At 39.1% G+C, this 27,488-nt stretch overlaps 1 long non-coding RNA gene across 1 annotated transcript in view; it reads left to right on the top strand.

The window, feature by feature from the left end:
• Window positions 1-262: 262 nt before the first annotated feature.
• The window catches only part of LOC122990696, a 74,953-nt gene continuing 47,727 nt past the window's right edge, over window positions 263-27,488 (top strand). Inside the window, exon 1 of the long non-coding RNA XR_006405443.1 lies at window positions 263-919. This is a non-coding gene — a long non-coding RNA (uncharacterized LOC122990696). The remainder of the gene's footprint in view (window positions 920-27,488) is intronic.

Here is a 27,488-nt window from a genome sequence, read left to right as displayed (position 1 = left end):
TGGGCGGTGAACCTTTCTGTCTGACATGGCTGGAAATGGCACAGCAGTAATTGTCAAAAGCCAGAGCTAGAGGAGTGCATATCTCTGTGTGTATGAGAGGGAAGGAAAGGAGGAGAGAGAAAACGAAAGGGTGGGGAGGTGCAGTGAGAGGCAGGGAGGGGGCATGTACGAGGGAGGGAGAAGGCAAGGGAGAGTGAGAGAGAGAGAGAGAGAGAGAGAGAGAGACGGAGCGGGAGAACAAGCGGCTCACCTCATTCCGCTGATTTCTCAGCATCCATTCTGAGACCCTATTCCGGAGAGGAGAGAGCTACATAACAGGCAAATTGGAGAAGGAAAAGGGGGGAAAATCCATTGAAGAGGGAGGATATCGAGGAAAATAACACATAATCAGGGCTTGCAGGCATCTGCTATCACCTCTTATAGCTTTGGCAGAGGTGTCTGAAAGTTTCCATCTGGGGGGGGACACCCTCCCCTTGTTGTGGGGATGAACAGCGGATGCTGAATTTCATTCCTGAAGGCAGGAGGAGAGCTGTGAAGACCGGCTGGATTCACTTGCCGTGGAGCTGGTAGTGCGCACCAGAAGAGATCCTACAGTGCCTCTTTCTCTCTCTCACTCAGTCTCTCACACGCGTATTTTCCAGTACGATACATTATTTCACTGTGCCAAGGTGGGATATCTGAGTGGAAGCAACCCAAAAGAAATCTTCCTGAACCAGGGAAGTAAAGGAGAATGGATTATATACAGAATCAGTGAAGGACATCCTGCTCTCAAAAAGTAAGTTCTATCAGAAAAGGCTTTTAAATTGGTTCTGATTCTGAGAGACTTGAAGGATTTTTGCCCTTTTTCTTTGTTCTGGAGCATCAACGAGCTTCAGGCAGCTTATCTTGTGGACTATAGGGTTCTGGATGGTATTTCAAGGTAAGGACACATCTACGGGTTCTTGTACATTAATAGCACCCCCCGGGTTTTGAGAAAAGGGGAGATTAGGGAGATGAAAAGCTCAGCGTGAAAGATACGGTGAAGGAGGAAAAGCAAGAAAGGAATATGGAATATGCAGGTCTTATTCTAGACTGTATTCACCAGTTTAACAGAAAGTGCAAAGTTGAGACAGATGTCTTTTTAATACACTACCGTGTCAAGGACTCATAAAGAACATGACTGTTTTTTTTTTTTTTCTTCTTGATGGCTATTGGAAGGCTACTCCCCTCTGCAGAGAGGAATGTATCTTTGTGTATCTGCATACTTCTGCATGTGCGTTTGCTGAGAGGGGAGATGCCTGTCTGCAAAGCAATTCATCTCTCTGGTTCTTTGCTATATAGCGGTTATCACCAGGGGAGGCTGCTAGTGGAAGGGGCATAATTGCAGTGGCTGTTTGTCCTCGTCTTTTCAACAGCTAGTATCTGTGAGCACAGGGAATTACTTTTGTACTGTAGCCACATTTTATTCATAATGGTGAGTGCCTCTCTGCATTTTAAAGGCTGCTCTGTCCCTTTTATCTTTGCTCACAGACAACTGATTGTACCCGGTATTACACTATCAGAGATGCCCTACATTATACCTACACCTTCAATTTCTATGTATGTAAGTTTGTTCGTGTGATTCTGGTCCAACGGTGCATCTTTTTCTATGTCTCTTTATCTCTCCCCTTTCTTGCTCTCTCTCTCTAAATGGGAAAGTGATGATACAGTAATTCCTGTATGTCTCTCGCTCGTCAAGTTTCTTTTCAGATGGAAATTTTTAGGAGACAGTGCGCAGACTAACAGACAGAAGGATTAAGGTATACTATTGTGTCCCTTTTGAGGAAGAGTGAATCTGCTGCCCTCTTGATCAATACCAGACAAGTGCAAGACTACCTCCTTTTGTAAGCCAATGGTTGAAATATTTATGATTGCATGCGCATCCAGTCAGTCCCTTGAAATATTTAAAATAATTGAATAATAAATAGCCTGTCTAAGCTGTCAAAGCCCAACTTTGGCCTGGACAGATGATTATAATACCTCCTCCTCATGTAACATGCAAAACAGTGACCATTAAATGCCTTTGCCTCTGGGTATGAACATTTTGAAAGAAGTGTCTCTCCTCTTGCAATACATCCACTGGGGTGAAGTGGATCCTGATGGGATGTTAATGACAGCTCTTGTGTATCTGGCATTGACTAGCTATAGGTGGCTCAAATGACCAATTGTTCCCCTGCAAACATAGCTTGATTGCAAGATGCTGTGCACAAACGTTCTATTGAAATCATATTTAGTATTCATGAAGCACAGTGTGTGTTTGTTTCTTCTTGAAAGAGATGCAAACCTTTAATCTGCTCTGCCTGCTGTATTAATTTAATCTAATGAGCTACATCTACAGTATGTATATGTCAAATATGCATGCTAGTGTGTACTGTATATGCGTGTGTAAAAGAGCGTGTAAGAGTGAAAGGGAGTTTCTGAGTGTATCTGGTATCTGCGTGGGTGTGTATTTGTCCAGAGCTCTGAGCTTCATCCCTTTTGATGTTTTATTGAGTGTTAACCATGGTAGTACTGACGCATTGCCTCTGATATGGAGTAGCATGGTTAAAGGAAAGCACTAAGACTGACTTTGCTCTTCCTAGTATTTCCTTTAACTCTGAATTAGCAATGCTGCGTCTGCCTTTTTCAAGCCCCTTGGATTTGGTGAATGATTTGGATCAGGTACTGTATATGTGCAGTGGTGTGATAGTGTGCGTGTGTACATCTGCCTCTGTGTGTACAAGCAAGTAGGGTATATGTGTGTCATACATACATACAGCATGTGTACTCAGGTGAGAGTGCCTGTCTGTGTGTGTATAATCCTCTTCTCTCTCTGTAAAAGGGGATGTACAGTGTGCAGTCTGTTTTTACTCCCATTTCTGATGATGGCAGTGGAGTCAAAGACAAGGCCCTCCATTTTCAGTAGTATTATGCATCCACTGAATCACAGGATGGACAGGACATAGGGAGGGAGCCCTCATCTACCTCGTGATTATTCAGTGCCGTTCACAGCGTGTTTACATGGGGCAGAAATCAGAGGAAACAACTTTGATGGCAAAAATGCCCAGCTTGTGATTTATTACTTGCAGAAACAGGGTTTGAATCAGTATGCATGCACGCCAGTAGGCAGCTGAAATCTGACACACCTGCTTCCAAGTATCATAAATCATTTGCAATTGTGTGCCTTTCTTGGTTTGGTATCAGCAAAATATCAGTCGATTACAGATGTTGCCAATCAGTTGCCAATATTTTAGTATCAGGTTTTTATATTGCCAGTATGAGACTTTATACTGTATTATCACTTGGGGGTTAATTAGTATAAATATTACATGATTATTATTAACTGATAGGGCTTTTCCAAAGATGTCATATCTCATCATTGGGTTAGCTTTAAGGACCTCACAGCATATGGAATAAAATGAGTGTAGGCAAAGTATCTGTTCTGGAATATTTACTTAAGTTTGATGTGAAACTAAATCAAGATATCTCTCTTAAGTGAGGCATCAAATTAATTTTGTTATTGAAACAGATGAGAACAGAACTTAATTAAAAATTTTCTAAGAGATAAAATATGGGGGTGATCTCAACTCTCAACAGTTCTCTTTAAACCTACAGTGTGGAACTTTAACATATAAATGAATGTCTGTTACATTCAAGCCCTTGCCAAACGAGTTCACACAAAGCCGATTAAGCCTATACAATAAATCTCTTGTATTTCAGTGTATGGCGTTTTTAATCTAGTGTCAGGTTTGTGATTCCTGCACTAGCCAGACTAGGGACTTCTTCCAGCCAAGCTGGCTAACTTCCGGTTAGCTCTCTAACTCTCTCTGCTGTTATCAGACTGAATGGATCAAATTCTGATAGTGAAATGAGTCATTTTGTGCTCAAATGTCCACCATTTTACAGCCACAATAGTGGTGACAGTGTAGGCTTCAGTGGGGCCATGACGTAAGCATGTGTTGACAGTATTTTTGTAAATACTCTCACTGCCAGAAGGGAGTGATAAAAGTCCCGCACTTCAGCTTTAAATTAAAGGCTTATGTGTTACATTAAGTCTGAGTGTGTCAAGATTTGCAAATATTGCATTCATATTGCTTTATATATCATATTGAAATAATGTGACTTATCTGCACACAAAATGGAAGAAATACTATAAATTTGATACCAGATATGCATTTTAAGCTGTGAAAAATGAAGCTTAGATTAAAATTAAATAGAATTTGTTCCACTTTTAAATATCAGCTGCAATGCAGTGGCATCTTTGCACAGCCATTTAAAGGTATTTCAGTTTTAGTCAGTAACATGCTCCAAAATGCTTATATCTAAAAATAAATCAACAGCTTAAAATTAGTTTATATAACATATAACATTATAGATTTGTATATTGTAAAAATAGTCATACCACATTATTTCAAATACTGTACACTGGAAACTTAATTTGTTGTCAGAGGGCAGATATATAGAGAGCTCTGTGAAAAAATGGACCTGTACCCAGAAGCACAACATTGTATTTTTAGCCTGTCCATTAAGGACATGGAAGAAAAATCAATGATCACAGACTGAAACACTGGGTTTCAAATTTAAGATTTTTTTTTCCTCTATGACCTTTGGGTACAGTTGGACAGTTGGGAATAAGCGCTTAGCAAATATGGGATTAAAACTTGCTCATGGAAAGAGTCTTTAGACATAAATGAAACAAGATGTTGTCTTTCTCATTGTTTGCTCATATAATTTATAAAAAAAAAACCTTAAACGTAATTAGGTAACTTATTTATTCATAGGATCACATTACACTGGCATGTGGAAAAACTATTGCTCTCAGGTTTATATCACACAGCTTTGTCTCACCGCATACTTTCATATTTCAGGCTAATATGTGTTTAATTGTTGCTGTCACTTAGAAACACATTAACATGCTCATGCTAGCTATCATGAGCCACACATCTGTAGCATACACACCACCAGCTGGCTGAGTATAACAGAAGATCTTATTTTAAATGGAGGTCTGGTCAGCTGGACTCCAAGCCGTGAGCGGATGTGGCTGATCTGTTGTCAGCCCCTTTGAATCCCTGATGAGGCGAAACACAATATGCTCGAACAGCTGGGTCATTTATGGAATATGCTTACTCATCATGGTCCACTGCCGCTAAAAGGAAGGGAAAAGATTTCTGGATGTTTCACAGAAAAAAAAGAATATTTTAAATCATGTATATTCATTAGTTTACAAAAATTTTCTTTCTAAAAGACATCTGGGGGAAGACCTTTGAATAAACAGAACAACTATACACTCACCTTATTCTTATAGAAGTGACAAAATCATCCATTTTTCAAGTGTATTGAGCACACTATCCATCACTGATTATGCAACAATATGGGCATATATGTGTTTGCCTGTGTGGCTCTTTCTCTGAATTTGCATTTATATTTAAGACAGTTAACAGTCTCATTAAAAGCAACATTCACCGTAGATCCACAATTTCTTGTGCATGAGAGGAATGTTAGGCAAAGGACACAAATACAAAGGATTTTTGTCTGATATCTGTTGTAGAGGGGATGTGCTAAGTGACAGCTGGTGGCAGTGTAGCCCTTTTGGGATACAGTAACCAGGAAGAGGCTGTCTGGGGCATGAGGACTGATCTACGAACAGCTTCCATTGACAGTGACCTTGCTGTCCGTGTCACTTTGAAGTGTGACCTTCCTGGGCAAGCTGCCGGGGGCAATAAGTGTCGTGCCACCTTTGGAAAAGTCCCTTTATGTGTGTGTCGACAAGCAGCATTAGTAAGGGTCGGAGGTGATGTAGCTGGCTAAGAATAGGGGGCAGAGGATATCCATGAGGCAGTTGAGATAGAACAGGAAGAAAGGAGAAACAGCTATTTCCCCATTTAAAAAAACAACAACAACAACAAAAAAAAAAATAAGGATCAAATGTTCTTGGCCAGAGTCTGCAGCTTAAATGAAGAGACCTTGGCTTGAACTTTTGCTTCCCTTATTACATGTCTTTACACAAGTCTTCTCTTATTCCTATCCAGTGCATTGTGCAGAGTAGGATCCTATAATCTGCCAACTGTATGTGTTGCCTCTTTAATCACAGCTGAAGGAGACACCAGAGAATATAACTGTAACTGCAAATCCATTTGTTATAAGTCGGAATAAAATCATATGTTCGATCCAAGATTTGGTGATTTTCTCCTTCCTTGCCCCTTCCTGACTAAGATTATTCTTTATGAATGACAACAAACGAAAAATTAAAATTATTTTAGAAATGACATTGTTCATGGGCAGTGTGCTGCTCTGTCTTGGAGTCACATCAGTTATCAAATACCACCTGAAAAAACAAACAAAACTGAAGTATGTAATTTTTCTATTTGAATACTTTTGCATCCCAGCTTCACAAATGAGAGGTTCAATTAAATCTGAAAAAAAGATGTTTTAAATATCACATGCAGGTGAAAATACAAAAATGTGTTTATTAAAAAAAAAATTCATAAAACAATTCTTTGTTTGTGAAAATAAAACATTGTGATACCAGTGCTGGATATTTCCTTTATACCTCTTTAGCACTTGTATGAACAGAGGATTGCAGGGAAGTGCAAATGTAACACGTACCTTAACATCCTTGGCCACAGTGTTTTACAATGCCTCTTTGTACAGTATGTAAAGGGACATTGTGTCCTTTCTGTTGTTGTGCCATGCATGTGTTCTTATCATAGGTAATCCAGCCAATAGTAATCTACTCAATAAGTAATTTGATCCACAAACATGCAAACACAACAACCAAATCACTAATGTATCATTACTATACTAGTCTCATTTTTTAACCTAATTAAGGATCATTAAATATTCACGCAGTAGAATAACCTGCCCATATCCTAATAGCAAGGAAAGATTGATACTGGTTCTTTTTTAGTGAGTCCAATGTTTGAGACATCCATTTTGTGTTTTGCCTAAATCAGCCACTTTAGGATGTCCTTACAGCGACTTTTCCACCTTCATCCTTTCCCTGCACCCTCAGTTTTCAGCTGTGAAGCAGGGTATTTAGAGTATTGACCGCTTTGCTCTTCAGACGATAACAGAAATGCTGTGTCTCTTGTATCAAGGTGAGGAGCTACTTACATATTCAACTCTTTGTTGTGTGCGTTTTGTAAAGCTTGAGCTATAGTCCCATTAAACGATGAGTATTAGCAGAGCAGATCAAGGGTTGAATATTAAGATAAGAGAAATGATTTATTCAGCATGTGCGCTTTTGTAAAACATGTAAAATTCAGTTAATGTAAAATTCATATAGCATAAATATGTGCATGGATTTGACAAACTACACTTCACTCATTTGTTGCATTTAGCAAATAAAAATCATCAGGTAAAAACCGATTTTTCAAATAGTTTTAGAAAGACAGCAGTCTCAAATATATCTCTGAGCTGTGCAGGGCCAGGCTGGGTCCCAGAAAGGTTAAGTCATTACATACACTACAGTATCCCCACTAATGCTTCACAGGTAGATGTGGATATGTCAGAATGTAGTCTTTTCATTGCAACAATGGTGGAAATGTCAGTACATGGATACTTCCTCCGCCTCTGAGGGGACTATGGACTCTAACAGCACTTGTGTCTCTTACACTGGACAAGCTCACATAATCCTGCTTCTGCCAGACTATGAAAGGCTCTCAGTAGGACACTGGGCCTGCACTTGTTAGTGCAGGTCACTGATCCTAGCCTCCTTTGGGCTTACAGCTGGTATAGAACAAAGTACAGCTTGGATGTTTGTTAGTTGCTTAAGCTTTAAGGAGTCTGTAGGGAAGAGTAAGGACGCCTACACACCTAGAATCCTACTAAGAGTAGAAGTCATTGTGTTGGGAGAACGAAGTGGATTGTCTCCCCAGGTGCTGTAGATTCACAGAATATTGTGCTGGGTTTTGTGGTGGGGGTGGGGTTTTCTCTCAGTCTCCAGGTGGGAAAAGGTTTCTTCTAGAAAGCTATATGTGTTAAATCTGAGGGTGCAGTTAAAGAGTGAAACAAGAGATGGAAAAAATACAAGAGAGCACCAAGAGAATCAGGAGAGGAGATAATAGGTCTAGTAATATATACAGTGGTTAATCATTTCTATAATTAGTGGCCTTGCCTTTTATTGGGTTTCACAGCCTAAATGTCAATTTTGACTATTCTGTTGGTGGAAAAGAAGAAACACAAAATGACATGAGATTAATTCCTGTATAGGCACAAAAAGCTCGTATTACATTTGCACCATTCTATTTAGATAGTGACAGTTGGCTGCTATCCAGCAGGGCCAACCAACCCAATTTCATAACAGCATTGTTCCTGAACTCCCATACAGCAGTCACCTCCTGCTCTATTTCGAGTTGTTGCATAAACTACCAATAAATCGGGAGGAGTAGCTGTCTCAGTGTTGCCCTTTTAATTTATTGCATGCTTTTTTCTTATATTCGAATAATCTCAGATAGCTGTCAGTAGGCGAGAGGCTCATTAGAACCTTTGTCATGTCGTTGCTCCTGGGCTGGGGAACATACTGAATAGATAAGAACTCCTTCTCCTCTCCCAGCCTCTCTCTCTTCTGTGCCCCAGCTCTCTCCTTTCCCCTTTCCAGCCTGCACAGTGTGTTACCAGAGGTTTGACTGTCAAGTGGAAGCTCTAAACATTTTGGAGTCTTTGAGGGAGGCGATGGAGGTTCTGATGGCAGCACATAATCTTCTGCCTGCTGCGGTCTCATTCTTGTTTGCCTTTTGGTTACAGAGGGTTGTTGTCTGATGATTCAGTTGCTTGTCTGGAGCAAATGTGGGCCATTGTGTGTGTGTGAGACTATGTGTTGACTATGTACAGTTATTGGCAAGATGGAGGAAAAAAATCAGATTTGTAGCGACTGTTAGTATAAAAACAGATAAGGACTAGTCAGGATGTCCTTATTAACTTGTAAATTACTAATGTATAAAATTCAGTGTTGAAATGAAATAATTCACTTCATTAGTGATTGTAGCTAGATTGGAGCTGTAACAGGGTTTTAACTGATATGATAATAAAACTGGTTAATAACTTTATTAGCTGGTGACTTGCTTAAGATTAGTCAAAACTCATACTCATACACCATCACTTAAACTATGTCACTGTTAAACCTTCTGAAGTAGTAATTGCTGGTTAAACATTTTATTACATCACTCTGACATTTTTAACAAGGCTTTGTTACATTTTTCAGATTGGCATTTTATCAGATATTAATCAGCTATTTCATTATGTGGTAGTCAATATATCTATAGGTGCTACAGGATTTACTGTGTGATTTTTTTTTTAAAATTATTATTATTTATTTTTTTTTTTTAAGAAAAGAGCAGTCCTTCTCAACCAAGTCTTAACAACCATCCAATCGGTGTGAAACGAGACAAACTTTACACTCGCTTAAATTTGTAATCTGTCATTACAGTATGACATTCTCTGTGAAAACACTGCCTGCCCACTATGGGCTTTGTTTACATTGTGATTCATTGGATTGAAGACCTCATTTCCCTCTGATATTTGTTTGTGCTATTGACATTAGAAAAATGATTCTGTATGTCACAACAAGATATACAATACAGAATGAGATTTTGATATGTATTTACAAATTGCATAAGAAATGGGTCCATAGATCCCATGTTCTATTTAAATTTGCATTACATACAGACAGGGTCTGAAATTAACACCTGCCAAGCGCCAAATGTGGGTAGATTTTCCGTTTGGTGAGTAAATCTCGGAAGGCTGGCCGCCACACTGGTGGGTAAATGTTTGTACCAAAATAGTCATGCAATAAAATATCTGGTATGATGGCTCGGAGGAAATGACTCATGTTTGTCCCTATGCAGTGTAGACACGTGCAGCATATGTGTTTTGTACACGCATCTGAACAGTGCTGCGCAACTGTAAGAGTGCTTGAGACGTCAGAGGTGAAGGAACACCAGCCACAGACAGTCTTGAACACTCCTAGTTTTGTGGCACTTTTTACCATTCAAGACATCAGCTACTCGACATGGCAGCTCTCAGCTAAACTGTCACTTGCCGCTGGTCTCCTGCTAGCTACAGTATTCAACATAACACCTTATTATCTAAATTAATTATATACTGAAACAAAATTTATGTGACACAAATAGGCAATTGATTATTTTGGCTGGTAATAAATACACTTGGCCCTTGGATTTTTTTTTCTACCAGTCCCCTGAGCAGGTGAGTCAAAAAGTTAATTTTGGACACTGCATGTAGACAATAAAGAAAATATTAGATTTGGGTTAAAAAATACACAGATGTCAGGTTGCGACATGAAGTTAAAAAAGCCGCTGTAGCTCAACAGTATCAAAATGCTTTGAGATAGTATACCATAACACTACATCACCATCAAGATAATGGTTATCCTATGTGACTCAATAGGCAGACCAGAACAGAACACCTGACATTGTCATGGTTAGGTTTGGTTACTCTAAAAATATCCAAATCCACTCCTAGTATTGTAAGCCACACTGTGTAAAGGCCTTCACCAAATGGCACTTGCTCTCTGGGTTACAAATGGGTCCATAGATCCCATGTTCAAATATGCAAGTTATGGGATATACAGTAAATAAATAACAAATTAATAAATAAATAAATAACATCACATATCTTTGTGAATGAAATTGATGACATCTCCACAACAACTAGCTCTCTCCTGCCACCCTTACAGTGTAGGCAACACATGACATAGATTAAATGTACATGTCCTCAGAAACACTCTAAACACGTACTGCGAATTCAGCTTGCCTGCCACATTCAATATTGCAGGGCCTGTACTGCCCACTCCTGTTTGATGAGTCAGGAATTAAACCTCCAAATTTAAACATTGACCTTTACTTCCAAGTATACAAGAGCCACTGCTATTGTCAACATGTGTAATTCCTAGCCTTGGATGTCGGCATGCTCGCTGTGAATTATAAATCAATGAGCATGTATTAGTGTAAAATCCTCTAGCACTTGGGGCTTTGCTTGTGATGGAAGAATGAATAGGAGGGAAACAGGGGCACCTCAGGGGATGTTAGGCTGTCCAACTCTGGGTCTGCTGTTCACAGCCTGGAGCTCATCCATACAGATACATAGAGACAGGGAGCTTATATAGCACTGGCTGTGAAAAAAGTGTATTTTTTGTGTGTCTGTGTCTGTGTGAGTGTGCTTTGATTAGCTTCAGGGAGTTTCAGGAATAGTTGCAGCCTACATATTGGACAAAAAAAGACACACAACTTTATGTATGTCCATTATTGTAACACTTGTGATTCCACATTCACAGTACTGTACTGTTGAAAACCATAACTTATCCTGGAAATGATTCAGTGATTTGCTTGGCAGCAGTAAGAATCGTTTGTTTGGAGTAATTATTGGAGGAACTGGCTTGAACTGCCACATTACAGATCACTAGCTACAGGCACTCAGACTTCATCTACAAAAGAGAGAAACACGTCGCAGTACTGGACATAGGCCTACTTCTTGATATGAAGTGATCTTTGTGATGTGCAATGCAAATGCAATGAAGGAATGGGTGCTTAGCAACAGAAATGCTCCCCCTGCCAAGAAAAGGGAAAAAAGGGCTGGTTAACATTTTGTTTTGGCTTTTTGATAGATTACTTAATCATCGAGCATGAGAGATGTTTGCAGGAAAGCTCTTTATTGTGAATATGACTCACACTCTTTGTGTCTTAGCAACTCATGGTCCTTGAACAATATGTTTTGTATACAATATGTTAGCGATATGTTTGAACCTGTCTGTCTTAGTGTTGGAGTTACAGTAAGTAAGAGGCACCGAATGACAACAATAGCTAAGTTTACCTGTGACTGAATGAAGTGGAAAATCTGCAGTCTCTGCAGTAAACCTGCTTGAAAATATTGCACATGTATATTTGCAGAGTGGAAAACTGTGGATGTGGAAAAAAGTTAAATTTTTGGAAAGACAAGTAATGAAAATCAGATTATCCCATTTGTAATTAAAGTAGTATGTGTATTGCACAATATCACACAGAGATGGAGTTATGATGATATTTTCAACTTATTTAAGACATATGTGTGCCCTTAAGGAATTCCATAAACACCCACACAGACCCAACACTCACATGCACACATACACATAAACACTTGGATGCACACAGAAATCTGAATAATTTAGATTCTATGAACATGTTAAGATGCATTATTTCTACAAGCACTCAACAGAAAGTAATGGAATTGTTTTACATGAATGCATCAGGAAGCTTGCTCAACATGTTCATATTACTTGAGAGAGGGAAATTTCTTAGCTTCTTTCAGCTAATTAGCAACTTAATGACCTGAGACACAAAAAATGCTAAAATAAAATCACCACATTTATTGTTTTATCTTTTGGAATTTATATGGATACATGGTGAAAACATGACCACATGAACGTTCCGCATGAGAAAAACTCAGGCGCAGATTGTACAGCTGATGATCACACAGTTACTTATCTGCCCTGCAGGAAGAAAAAGAAATGACTTCAACAGCTTACTGCAGGGGTATATGATTGACTCACTGAGGTTTAAGAGGTTGTTAAAAGAACTTTCTGTACCCAGAGTAATAATGACATGGCACCTGGTGTACAGTGAGGTTGAGGAGTACATTATATTGACAATCACTGTTCTGTTAAGAGATGAAAGTTTGCTACCACACAGTTTTGCGTCCACCGCTGTTGCCTTTGGTCCTCAGGGTTGCCCATATACTCAGCGGTCCTGGTTTCCTCTCTTCCGGTGCGACACCCATCTTATCCCATTACTGTTTGTGACTCACTACTTTCAACTGTCGGGAGAAAAAAAAAGGTGCATAAATAATGTATTCCTCGGGTGTATCCACCCCCGGATCAATGACAATACAAAGACCATCTACAAAGACGGTTGGCTCAAGGCCATATTTGATCACTTCCACTGCGCACGATCACTGCTCCCTTTTTTGTCAGCCCGCTGAGACTCAATTATTTCCAAGTGTTTGTAAGCTATTGTTGAAAGAACATGAAGTGAATATTTAAACTTGGTGAGGGGAAGAAAAATCTTTGATGAGACATGAAAACAGCAGATGGATGGTAATAGTGAACTGTTAAACAGTGAAAGAGGAGGAGAAAGAGAAAGAGGAGAAAAGAAAATGACGGGATGCAGCACCCTGTTCCTCATAGGGATACTGGGAAAAGAGTTGTATGCATGACAACGGGCTAGCCACTGCTGTGTTCAAACAATATGACAGAGGAAAAGGACAAATAACGGAGCACTTGATCATCTGAAAGCAGCTGATAGAGCAGGTCATAGCATTTAACCAATCAGTAGGAACTGGAGTGCAACTCTGATGGGCTCTCCTAACAAGGGAGCACATTAACAGTTTTCATTAATGTTCAGAGCTAATCTACTTAAGCACAGCAAGAAAGTGTTAAGTGTTGTTCCTAAGGTGCACCAGAAAGGAAAAAAAAAAACAACCTCACACAAATAAACACTGACAACAACAAAAACACATACCACCACTTTGATGAATGAAATCAGAAACTCTTTCTAAGGTCGTTAGTATATACACAGAAGAATTTAGCGTTTAGCTTTGTGGTCCAAGCAACAAGTGACAGCAAACCTTTCTTAACACAGAAGCACAGATGTATTTTTCTTCCCATATCCCTTGCTGGGCTTGTTCCTCCCCAACCCAGATGGCTGGGCTCATAGCCCAAGATTTTCACCATGAAAGAAAAAAAATCAATTTTTTTTCATTTCCTACGGTGCAAAATCTTCACTCCTTTAGCACGAATTGATGGTACATCCGATTGGCACGGTACCACCACTCTGGATGTCCCACGGATGATGAGTATTTGTGTGAAGGGCAAGGCACACACTAAAATTAGATCAAAGGTCTGTGCTCTATAGGCATCAAACGGTGGACACAACTCTTGCTCCAGCATGGGTAGTACCATGCCTATTGAGTTACTCAGATGTCATAACACTGATAATGACTGGAGACGTCTTTTGATGTGGCGTTCCCGAGTGGTTTCATCAGTCTCATTTACATTCCAGACAATATTTGATGGATTAAAACTGTGTAGCTAATCAGCAAACTGTTGCAGTAGGATTCTGCAATCATTGATCAGTGTTTTTTATACAGTTGCACATGAAAAAGACCGCACCTGCCACAAAGGTCCTTAGTCACACCTTAGTTTTTTATTACCCCTGCAGCACCTCCACCTGCTACGTGCTATGCTGTACTTGTGCTGACATGGGGCAGTATCTGGTTTTTAACTGAACTGGAAAGTGCAATGATATTTCCATACTGAAGAAGACGGGAACAGAGGGGACAGCATTTGCTTCATAAGAGACTGAGAAAATTATGTTTTCTTCAATATGAGATATTCACAAAAAATTAACACTGATTCATATAAAATTATTCCCTGGATGACATTTAAATATTTGCTTCAGGCTTTTGCTCATGTTTTCATAATACTTTATTTTAAGTCCCATACGTAATACATTAACCGGTGCATAGTGTATCTCAGGAAGAGTAAAGACAGATCACCATCTAGACTTTGCTCACCTCCAGTGAAATTTATTACATTTCAGTCATCTGACCTTTTACTTTCAAGTGACCAAGGTCTCACTGTTGGGTCTCATGTAAGTATAGCTTTAAAACCAAATTATTTTTACCTTTTTAAAAGGTGATATCTGAAATCATGAACGCATTCTCTTTATTTGATGAGTGTTAGCAAATGGGTAGGTAGAAAATTAGATGTCAATGCAATTTGACTACTCTCATTCAAATAAAAACAATAAAAAAGATGAGACCCTTTTTCCCCCACATTTTGCCAAACTTGTAAGGTTAAGAGAGGCAACTGTAATCAAATATTATTTCTTGACTGAAAGTACTTCTTGAACTTGTCACTCTGGTTTATCGTCCACCCGACTTACACCTCAAACCGCTGACAAAACAATCTATATAATCATTGAAAATGCGGCACAGATTGTCAGGTGTTAAGCATGAGGCTGGCGCCTATCATCGAAAATTTAATTAGAGAAGTCTGACGTTTGCAGGAGTGTCTCCCCTTGTCACTGCTGTCTGATTAAGTGAATGCCGTAGTGATGGAGTCAACCTTTCAGCATGTTGAATTGGCAGTGTGTCATGTGATTCACCTCTCACCACCTACTGTATATGAGTGGGTTATCATCTTTTAATCCCCCGTAAATGGAAAATGTGCATTGAATGTTATTAAGAGGTGATAATTTGATTCCCCATCAGGTCAAGCAAGTCAATAAATACATTTAAAAAACCATCTGCAGCATGCATGAGTAAAACAAATAAGAGTTTAAATGAGAGCTCTGCTGCTAAATGGGCAAAAGGGTTCAGTATGTTCATCTTGTTTTGTGTGATCAAAAGTCACTAATCTGATTATTACAGAATACTTCACTGAAAATGTAGTGTTTTACACATTTGCTTAGCTGCTTTTGGAAGGTGTTCAAAATGACTCCTTGTTGACACAGAGCTCAGGTAACCTTGTGTGTACTACTTTGATGAGAGAGGGGGTGTAGTTTCATTAGATTTTAAATAGGTCACTGTCTGTGCGGGAACAAGATACAGTACATAACATGACTGCTAGAGGTATACACTGGAGAGATGATGAATGAAAGTCAGTAGGAGCAAGCATGTGCATAGATGTGCATGAATGGGGGGGGGGGGCAGCAGAATGGTGAGTATGCAAGGAGTAGATGTAGCGAAGGCGGATGAGTTTAAATACTTGGGGTCAACTGTTCAAAGTAACGGGGAGTGCGAAAGAAAGGTGAAGAAGAGAGTGCAGACAGATGATCTGTGACAGAAGGGTACCAGCAAGAGTGAAAGGGAAGCTTTACAAAAAGGTTGGTGAGACTAGCTATGTTACATGGTTTGGAGGCAGTGGCACTGACGAAAAGACAGGAGGCGAAGCTAGAGGTGGCAGAATTAAAGATGCAAAAATTTTTGTTGAAGAAGAATAAGATGAGGCTGGTAGCATGAAGTACATCTGGGAAACAGAGCTTGGCCTTGGATGTGGAACACATGCTTTATGATTATATTTAAGGAAGTAATCTAGGCCACTAATATTACCTCCACCCATCCATCCATATAACCACTCATCCTTTAGACGGTTGTGAGGGGCTGGTGCCAATGTAAGCTGACATTGGGTGAGAGGCGAGGTACACCCTGGACAAGTTGACAGTATGTCACAGGGCTGACACATTGATGACACAGATAGACAACCATTCACATTCACATTCATACCTACAGGCAATTTAGTCTTTGGACTATGGGAGGAAACCAGAGCACCTGGAGAAAACCCACACAGGCACAGAGGGGAACATGCCTACTCTGTACAGAAAGGTCCCAGCTGGCTAGCGGGTTTGAACCCAGAACCCTCTTGCTGTGAGGTGACAGTGCTATCACTTATTGTGATTATTACCTTAGCTTGATTATTTTTCAGAAGATTAAAATATTTGACATTTTGTGACTTTGCTATTGCTTGTTGCTATGGGCACAAGACAGAGGAACACTGCCAATTTTAGGTGCTGTTTTAGTTATACAGCTTGGTTAACCATTGTCAAAATCATTTTATTATTATTTATTTAACAGGGACAATGCATAATACATTTATTGTACCAGATATAGCTAAAAACAACCACATCACCACAACAGTCAGTTGTGGTGATTTAAAACATTGCACTCTGAAAAGAAGCATGATAAAACATCAATATTACAATCAGAAAAAAGAGACACTAGTGCCCACCTAGGGAGTATACTGTAATCTAAACATCATTAAAAAAAAATCAGTATGAGAATTTTTCCAGTCAAACAAGTAGTATTAATGCTGGCCAACATGATCAGTGTGTCTTAGTTCAGGGTCTATATTAGTATTCATCAGCCATGTTTGTACTAGATTTAAATTGTTTTAAAGTGCTACACTCCATGGTAGAAAAAATACACATCCTGGCTGCCCTGTGTAAAATTATGTTTCAGAAATTCAGGCAGAATATAGTTCTTATAACTTAAATGTGACTTGAAATCATTACAGATCAGTGGCAGCAGTACCAAAAGTATCTTTTTAAACTAAGTTAGTGGTACCCCAATACTTTTACTTGATGAGGCTTTTTATGGTAATTGCCATGTTTGTGTGCAGATGGTTCATAAAATATTTTAGTGTCTACCCCTTCTGCAGTCTGCAATGTGCATATGTAGTTTTGGGAGCTTATGTTTCTTCTTCTCCCCTACTGTCATCTGTACCATATACCACATTTTATTCCACTCGACTGCATAACTTAAAGCTGTGTCTCTTATCTTTTCTCCCTGTGATAAGATCATGTATTTAAGATTTCTGTCTCATAGGCATTCAAAGTATTGTTGAAGCTACTGCAGAACAAAGACATCCAAAATTTCTTTGACTGTATAGATTTACATTTCTGCTCCTATACAACCCATATAGCCAATTTCTGTTTTTATTTCTTCACATTACCCCTGAGTTTCCTTTTGTGGAATTGGAAATCTTTTAGAAGGCTAGGGGAACCTATAATAACTTAAAGGTTGAAGGTTTGATACCACATATAGTCACTGTTCCTTTGAAAATTAACATTCAACTTCCGTCTGGTTTTATCTTTACCAGCACACTCCAAGACAGAAGTTGTAATCTCACTGATACACACTGATATATATTATCTACACTATGAATAATAATTACAGTAGATACTTTATTTCTGTCGACAATTATTTTTCCTATTCAAGATTACGAGGAGCTCGAGCCTTTCTCCAGTCAGTTGTTGTCTGTTGCAGAAAGAACATACACACAGACAAACACATTTAAACTCACATTCTCATCTAGGGAAAGTTTATGTGAACTGTATATTCTTAGACTGTGGTAGGAAACTGGAGCAGCCAGAGGAAACCTATGCTAACATGGGAAGATGTTCTTTTTGTGTGGTGACAGTTCCACAATATTGGCTCTAAGGTAGAGCACAGAGATGTCTTTGAGTTTCAGAGGCTTACCCCAAAGACCCTTTGTAGGCTGTATTAAACTGTCTGACCCTCTAAAGCAAGAACTTTGATCTCTCAGCCACTCTGGGAGGTGGTGACATTTGGCTTGCTTTGACCTTTTGAAGCATTTTTTTGTCTCTGAAATGAGATTTAGGAAGGGGAAAAAAGCCTTAAGCTTGTTGATAAGACTTGGCTGTAATTTTAGCAACATATTCATTAACTTAATAACATGGGAACAATCTTCTACAATAATAATACAGTAATTACTGTATTAAACTTGTTTGATGACTTTGATAGAATCATAATGGCAGGACCACAGACGTTTATTAAAATTGAATTGATAGTGCTTGAAGTAACCTTGCAAGTAAAACAGATGTTTTGGCAGAACAAGTGAAAATAGCTTTTTGGAAATATAGTTACACGGAGTCAGATAGTGTTGACTTATTGCAATTCAGCAGATCTTGTAGCAAATGAGAAATGTGGAAATTGATTAATTTGCATCATAATACAACAAAGTATCTGCATATATTCACCCTCAAAGAAAGATTAAATTATTTTTATGATGTTTGTTATATGATAAGTCCTCTTTGTGTGGTTTCCTTCAACAAAGCTGTAGTGTCGTCACTCATCACTGACATGTCGCAGCCATTCTGCCTTTGTCCTCTTGTACTGTGTTACATAATGTTGCTGTAAGATAACTCTTGTGCACAGTGGACTTGTAACATGATGTGACCAACAGCAATATAGGCACGCCTAATAAAGTTTATGATTTTTCCAAGAGACAGCACCTCCTTGCTTGTATTCTAGAGTTGAGTGCCTAATGTACTGTACTTCTAATGACAAAAACAAATATCAATTCAGTTAGTAATTTCACTTTGCACTACCAGACTGCAATATTCTCCACATCCAATTAGTAGGAGTATTTCCTCCATTGATTACAGAAGTGAATAGGAAGATGATAATTTGATTTATCAATGAAAGGGCAATATTTAAAATGGAGTTGGTAGAGAGAGTGCCTGTTTTTTTTTCCCAATGACTTGTCATTTGAGCTGAGTTCTTGTGGTTACCAGAAATGAATCAGCTAATGTAACCATTTCCTTTCTTTAGAAATGGCTTTACATTAAGAAGCTGCTGAGTGCTTATGAACTCAATTATCCTGAAGGGAGAAATATCATAAATACTTAGAGGAACTTTCCCACTAGTCTCCTAACATGTTATATAGGGGTGGGTAAATAAATTGATTCACTTCAGTATTGCAATTTTTAATTTTTATTTTTTTATGATTTTTTAATCACCACACTGTTTCCTTAATTGATATTTCATTATTTACACTGAGCTATAAAACATATAATAACAGCTAACAGTTAGACCAGGAGCTAGCCGGTTAGCCTGTTGGTATCGGCACATGCAGGGTGAAGAGAAATACTTTTGTGAAAAACAATTGCTTTGCCTGTTTAAGCAAGTTTTTGCAGATGGACTAAACTGCTGAAGGCCTGCTGTTGCTGTGTTTGAAATTTTCATTATTATTTCGTCATGCTAAGGATGAAAAGAGGTTGTCAGAATCCCATGCAAGCCTTCCTGCCACAACAGCTTCTCACTGACTCTCCCTGACACAATAGCTTCTCACTGATATACCATAGGACACTATTAAAAACGCCATTGTAAATCAAGCTTATCAAGCAAAGATACCAAACCAACCAGATAGTATCCACAATTTAAATAAATGATAACCAGCATAAAGCTTATTCAGAGTTCTGTATAATGCAAGGACCATAGTGAAACTATTTTGAGTTACTAAATACTGCTTTTCTTTGTTTTGTCATTTATTTAACATGTTTTACAGCTGCAGATAAGGCCATGTTGTGAGTGACGGCTTCTTTCAGCAGAAACTACAGTGCTCTAAATACCTTTTAAGTACTGGGAATGATAACAGGGAACTATCTCTCACTCAAGGCAAATGTCTTTTGAGTGTAGCAATTGGTTAACACATGCTGCAGGATTATTTGTTAATTTACAAATTTGGACATTTGCCTTCACCATGTCTTTGCTCCATTCCTAGTATTTCAGCCTTGGATCTTCAACCCCACGCCACATCCTACAAAGACATACATTGCGACATGAGAGATTCATGAGAGATTTGGATGGTTGTGAATAATATTAATGCTAGCAGAAAACTGACATAAATAACTGTAAAAACTGCAGTTCAAATTTCAAATGTTTACAGAAGAATTTTATCACATAGTTACAGGGATTAGTGAAACTCACATAGATTGGTGGGTTTTGTTAAGAAACCAGATGATATTAAAACATGACTGCCCTTACACAGAACGTATTCTCTACTGTAGGTCACAGCATTCTTGATATCTCTTAAACAGATCCACATCAACACAGCAACAGCAACAATGCCAGATACAAAATGTCCAACCAAAGCTGAAGTGAAAACTTCAATTTAAAACGATAATTTCATATTAAGTCATAGTGATTGTATCTTAATCGGTGTTATATGACTACCATACATTACCTACGTGTATGATTTCCATTAGCTTTACTCCTTTCAAAACAAACAAACCAACATCTTCATCAGAGTGAGTTGGAGAATATGACTAAAGAATGAGTGATAAGGCAGGTTAATGCTGCATGTAGCCCCCACCACATACATTCCCACATGGACATATCTGACCTGTTGTTAGGTAAGCAATTACAGACCAGTGCGTGGGTATGAGTTTGCGGTCATAATTACATGCCAAGGTTTTTTTTTCTGCCTCTCTTCATTTTATGATTTATTGCTCTACCATGGCTGTCAGAACTGGGGCTTCACTGATTGGCTCTTAAATGGGAATGTTATTAAAATGCAAGTGCAATGCCACTGAGCAGCCCAAATGGTTGAACTGTGGCTCCGGATGGTTTCAGTAAGCAGTGTTGAGCCAGACAGCTGTTTTTGCATGGCAAAACAGGGTGTAAATGAGTAGAATAGATTGCAGATGAGGATCACTACACTGTGACATGTTGTTTCTTCACCTGAGACTGCCTCTAGAAATGATTGCTCAATTTAAATTCACCATTTTGGAGAAGGTTATAAATGTATTGTAATGTGATGTTTACAGGGGCATGTCTCCTCTTGGATCAGCGTATGATCATGGACGCATTTTGCTCACAGCTGCACAGTCGCAGCTTCACACAGTGGAGTGCCCCTTGTTTTATTTGGATAAATCAGTAGTCTTCTCTAAAGCTGAGTACAAATTCTGGTTGCAAACACTGAAGCACACAAATAATATAGATCCCAGATGCCTGCTCAATCCTTCTCAAAGAAAAGCATTGGATTTTCTCTGTGCGGCACAACACTTTTAAAAACAAAAACAACAGCTCACTGGTCATGTGCAGAAAATGTGCATTATACTCATCAGTGGATAACAAAACACATTGTAATTAAAATATTCACACTACACTATCAGCAAGTTCATGCCAACTCTAGTGGGAGTACTGCATGGACCTGAAATTTCATCCTAAGCCTGACCGAGCCAATTTAATTCCAGCCTGAGCTCAAAGCCAGTATTTTAACATCAAAGCTTTCTTATCTTGCTGGAAAGTCACAACATGTTGTCACCACTACTGTTGTGTTCTGTATGTGTAAAGCAGAAGCAAGGACTGAACAATTGTGTAGCAGAGTAGTACATGTGCGAGGGAGCGAGACAAGGACAAAACTATTAGTCTGCATTTTAATCTGTCCAAAGTTTAAATAAAGTTAAAGAATTGAAAGTAAAACTTAATAGTGACATTTAATGGTTTGTAGTTAAATTTATAATTTAGGCTCTAACCTGAACCCACAGTACGCATAGTCCGAATTCGGCCCATTTTTCAGGCCTGTCAAGTCCCTTTTGGGTTTAGGATGAGTTGCAGACCCTTAGTCTGGACTACAGAATATATAGATGTGCAATGTATTGTAGTGTGCAAAGATAACATAGTGATTATTTTTTGCAGAATCTATGGGTATATTGCATTGCCATTAACTTCAACTCTTTGTGGACATCGTCATGACTAATATGACAAACTGTAAACTTGACTGATTGATTTTGTTGTCTTATGTGGAGGTCTTGCAAGAGGTGTGTTTTTACAGCTGTCCTGTCATTATCCTAATTCCATTCTAATTATCAACACTCAGAGTTCATATGCACGTGAAATTCTTGCTTAAATTACCAGTAGCAGGAATATAGAGGGCAGTTCTGCTTGCCATAGCCAAAGGGATTGTTTAACCTGGTGATTAGAGTCCTTGTATCCTGTCTGTGGTTTTAGATTTTATACAAATGTGTGAAGGTAGTGACGATGTGAAAAGGTGCCTGGCGTGCACTCAGTCATACAAACAAGCTAATACATGTCAAGAGTACAGAAACAACAGAGCCTATCTAATTAGCTGTGTAACAGAGCAGCAGCTCAATAAATGCCTTCTGTTAGACTGGACAGCAGTTACAGCCAGAAACCTAATGGTTCATTGAGAGTGAGTGATTATAGAACCTTGAGTCTTTGACAGGTAGGAGTCATTGAGCCTTTATTGCAGAGGCATCTTACAAACACTATGCAAAGAACAGAACCTGAGAGTTATCATAACTGACAACATTAAAAACCAGGGTATCCACTAGGGGTGGAGCTGAATCCGAATACGATATTCAGAAAAGCAGAAATAATGGGCTTTTACAAATATTTATTTTGTACAAATATTTTCTTAAAATTATTTGTTTTCAGAAAGAAAAAAAAAAACGTGTCAAATAACAGCTCGCAGGTCGGGACTCATAGCATAGTGAGGTTACATCGCTGCCGCCATCTCTCTCCTCTGCTCCGCTCTGTTGTCTGTTTCTGTGTCATGGATATATAAATAGCTGCAGGTCTGTGTGTCTGGTGGAACTGAGCCCTTTGGCTGAATGGTCAGTGCAGTTGTCCATAGTCTGGGAGACTGGGATTCGAGACCTGGTGTGGGAACCCTCCTTCACTACAACAGTTTATTGAAGAACATTTATATTAATACTTTCATATCCTAAAACTAGAAGTGTAATAAATACAAAAACAGGATTTTTATGCCTTTTATTTGAATACAAATACAAATACATACATTGCTGCCTCAACAAATGTAGATACAAATACAAATACTGGGATCTCTGCACATCCCTAGTATCCACTCCAGCCTCCAAACATTTCATTTTTACAAGTTACGTGTGTTAGCTTGCTACTTCTGCCATGTGCTATGCAGGGTTTAATTAAAAAGGGAAAAAATGTTCATGTTTGTGCCATCTCTAGACTGCCATCTCTATTACTCACTGGATGCTGAATGACAATGCTGAAAGAATCAATGTCCTGAAATCACTGCCTTCTCAGTGAACATACCAAAGACTTTTAAAAGAATAGGACATTTACATGACTTAAGATGTTTCATAAAATCATTTATATTCTTTATGTTGGATCTTCAGAAGTTATTCCTGGAAGCCCTCACTCTCATCCACTACCCTTTCATCCTCCCATTTTCTACTTAGATCTGTATCTCACGGCTAACAGACGCTGAAAACACATTAGGGACTAAAGTCTGTGATTACCAACGGCTCCTTAGTCATCAAGCTCCAGCCTTCACTGCTTTGTATGCTGTGGCATGTGTTACCACCCTCTATGTGGAACCCATGAGGTGACTTTTATGGTAATTGGTTTTATGGTTAACCAAGCCTTGCAGTAGAGTTTGAAGAGGTTTTCTGGTTCCCAGGGTTTACACTAGGCATGGGGAATGTGACATCCTGGTTTCAGCTCTGCTCCTGACTTTAATGGAAGGGCAGTTCTCTTCTTAAAATTTACAACGAAGTCCACCAACACTTGGACTAAATCAAGAGAAGCTGGCACTGGCTGTGGGGTGTCATTGTACCTTTGTTGCAGTAGATTGGGACGGGGGTTAGCAGGACCATAGTAAATGGAAGAATTTGACATCTTGACAGCTACTTTAGTATCAAAGAAAATTGAGTCAACTTTTTTTGAATTTGTTCTATTTTCACAGTAGAATACCATGATATATATTCATTTTTGGAATAAATACTTTTTTTTCAATTTGGATGACATTTCTAACCCCAGTATAAAATATAAATAAGGAGGTGAGCTAAGGAAAGACATGCATACATTTAAAATATAATGAGAAATAATAGTCCCCAAAGAACTATTAATCATTTGATATAATTATATATATTCTAGAAATATAGACATTTACAGATATAAATGTTTCTTACTCACAGCTGTGCATCAGACTGCCTGTGCATGACTGCTATGAAGGAAGAACTGATGAGAAACATGTCTCACTATATGAGCCAATACTAAAATGATCACTTCATGAAAGTGTTAATCAGGTAGGAAGAGCAGGCAAGATACTGTGCAGGGGAGGCAGCGTGGCAGAGGTGACAGAAGGCTTCCTGTCTCTGACAAGGCCTTTCCATAATCTCTTGGCAGTGACCGGGCAGCTTGGCTGTGGGCATAGTATAGCTCCAGGCTACTTCTCTCTACTCTTGCAGTTTTGCATTCCATAAATAACAAGGGGCAGACAGAGGCAAAGACAATGAGCAAGTGAGGACAATGTGGCAAGGAGGCTGAGAGCTTGAATAAGAAACAGACAGTTGGTTGTCCTGAAGACAAAAAGAGCCAAACGGTGATTTGTTGTTCAGAACAGAGGCAGATTGGGGATGAATAGTAGCATGACATTGGGAGAACAAAAAAGGAAAACACTGCAGAGGAGAGATAAGGCTCCCTGTATAAAGGTATGGGAAAAAAGACAAGATGCTCTTTCTCACCCTGAAAAAGGGTTTAAGCAAATTTACTTGCATAATTCTCGCCTATTTATGTGGTTACTGTGCAGGGAATGACTAAAAATACTGAAAAGAAGCAACGATTCCAAGAAGTAAACAGTACTCCTAATTAGACTGTAGGAATCATTAATTAGTAAGTCAAAGACTGACAATATAGTACAGGATAGACGTCAAATAATGTTTATGTATACAGTAAGGACACTTCCAATCATAATACAGCATCTCTCAAGTAAGGATGGGAATTGAGAACCGGTTCCCAATTGACCGATCCATTGGAATCTTATGCATCCAAGCATATTAGTTCCTTTTATTGATGCCGGTATGTTTTTCTGGCAGCTGTGCACTGCAAAACAATGACGTCAAATTCATGCATCTACACTGTTGGAAACTTGCAACAAGAGGGAGTCATGGTGGTAGGACCAAGACAGCAAATAAAACACACCCAGAATAACCAAGAAGACCCAGTATTGACGCAGTACTGTGACCAGGCTGGGCTGCAGGGAGAGTTGCTGTTCTGTCAGTCTGCTGCTGGACCTAACGGAGCTAACTAACGGACTGTGGACCATCAGCTGTTACCAAACAGGGGTAACGGGCTAGCAGTGCAGTACAGTAATACTGAGGGAACTTGGGGGTGATCTCCAAGCAATCCCCTCTCTGAGTAGAATCACTTGATAAAACAGTAAATGAAACAGTAGCGTTGATGCTGAAAACGTGTGGGGAAGCTTTTGTTGAACTTACAGCACCATGACGAGTGTAGTTGTTATCAACTCAAGTAACGTCATCTTCACTTCACCTGGTTCACTGTCTCTCCTCTGCTCCGCTGTGTCTGTTATAGTGTGTGTGTGTGTTGGGGGGACTGGGAGCAGCTGAGATGGTCACTTAAATGACAATAGCTAGTCCACTTTAAAGGTCAGTCCACCTTAAGTGAGCCTGGTCTGGTTAGGCTGACCCATTGTAACTAACTTTGGGGCTGACGATCTTCACTTTAATCAGCAGGTGGCAAGCAAGACACAGGAACTTGGCTTGGGTCTTGAGGAGTTGTAGCATTTTTTCACTTACAACTGAACATACACTGCACTGCTACTGCTAACTTATAACTTTCTGCACCGGTTGCCAGCCTCACTGTCACACACATGCGCTCTCTCTCTCTCTCTCTCTCTCTCTCTCTCTCTCTCTCTCTCTCTCGACCACACACTCGCTACGCAGAGCAGAGGAGAGGAGAGTAACTAGCGCAACTGTAAATGACAGCAAAACGCAGTATAGACTCTCACACTGAGCTGAAATGAAACAAGTGCACATAAATTAGGTAAATAACATAAATAAACATATTTTGTTTCTTTCAGAGGGGGTGGGCTGCCCCTCCAAGGCAATGGAAGGGGAAACACTGTATATGTAAATGGGATACTGTCCCACCAGGGTAAAGTATGTTTACCTAAGTTGCACTCAGTGCTGTAGGCCAATGAAGTGTTCTAATTTTTAGCATCTTATATATTCTGTTGACATTTAAATTATAAATGAGTATGCTTGTAAAACCAAAAAACAAACTAATGTAGCAGTTAAATGAGAGAAAAATAGATGTGCACAGTATAAATGAGCAATATAGACATATGTCGTCTGTCCCTGTAGCTGTACTTATGGCAGAATTTGTATACAGTGTTCATATAGATCCATGGAGCTCTTAGAGGTGGATGTTCACACATCATCAGACACTTTACACGCTAGCTTTCCTCCACATCAAGAGCCAAATCTTTGAATCAACCAAGGTCACTATTTTCATTATTTAAATAATGGCCACTCTGATCTATAAGAGGGTATAGTACCACAGGGAACCATAAGAGGAGGGGAGACTGCAGGTGTGTGGTGGAACGGGCCCTTAAAGATGACATGTTTTATTCATTCTTTATGTACACAGGGAGCATTAAGAGCATGCATACATGGCAGTGCTACCTCTACACAGCCAACACAAGGACATCACTAGATTTGTTTGGGTCAGTGAACAAATTGGGGTTGTGTATGATCGCTAAAGCAGGTACACCATGCACATGTGACACAGTGTGCTGAGCTTGACAAAAAATGACATATAGCAATGGCACTGGACTAATAAAACACAGAGGTATTTGTAGCAGTTTCCAATGCAAAATTTCCATTTTGATAAACCAAGAATTTCATAATTCAGTGGTGTGACTTTCTTTTCACTGCCAGTCACAATTTATAACGAGCATGCCAGGTGTCCCTTTTCCTTAATAGATTTAATAGGTTTTGTGACATATAATGTACATATAGATTATCTGTTATAAAAAGGGGTGGCAACAAAGCAAATTTCATGTCATCGATGCAAGAATAGATCTGATTTAGATTACTGGTTTGTCATTTTCAACAACCTTGCTGCTCAGTAATTGGAGGAAATATTAAGAATCTACTCTGTTATGCAGTGACATTTAAAATGTCGCTTGTAAGGTTGGGAAGGAATATCATGGCACACAAGGTACAGCGTGTGATGATACTAAATTTGGAAAGTACTGCATCTGGCAGTAATTGGCTGCAGGTTGATCATACATACATATTTTACCAAACCCTCATTTGTTGAAAAGTTTGACGTTAAAATACTTGAAGAAACATTAATGTTGCACAGGACCATTATGTACTGGCGTTTAC

Source organism: Thunnus albacares, chromosome 10, assembly GCF_914725855.1.
Source record: "Thunnus albacares chromosome 10, fThuAlb1.1, whole genome shotgun sequence".
NCBI lineage: Eukaryota > Metazoa > Chordata > Actinopteri > Scombriformes > Scombridae > Thunnus > Thunnus albacares.
Note: the sequence above shows the minus strand (reverse complement) of the source record. Positions and strands in the feature narration are given on the sequence as shown.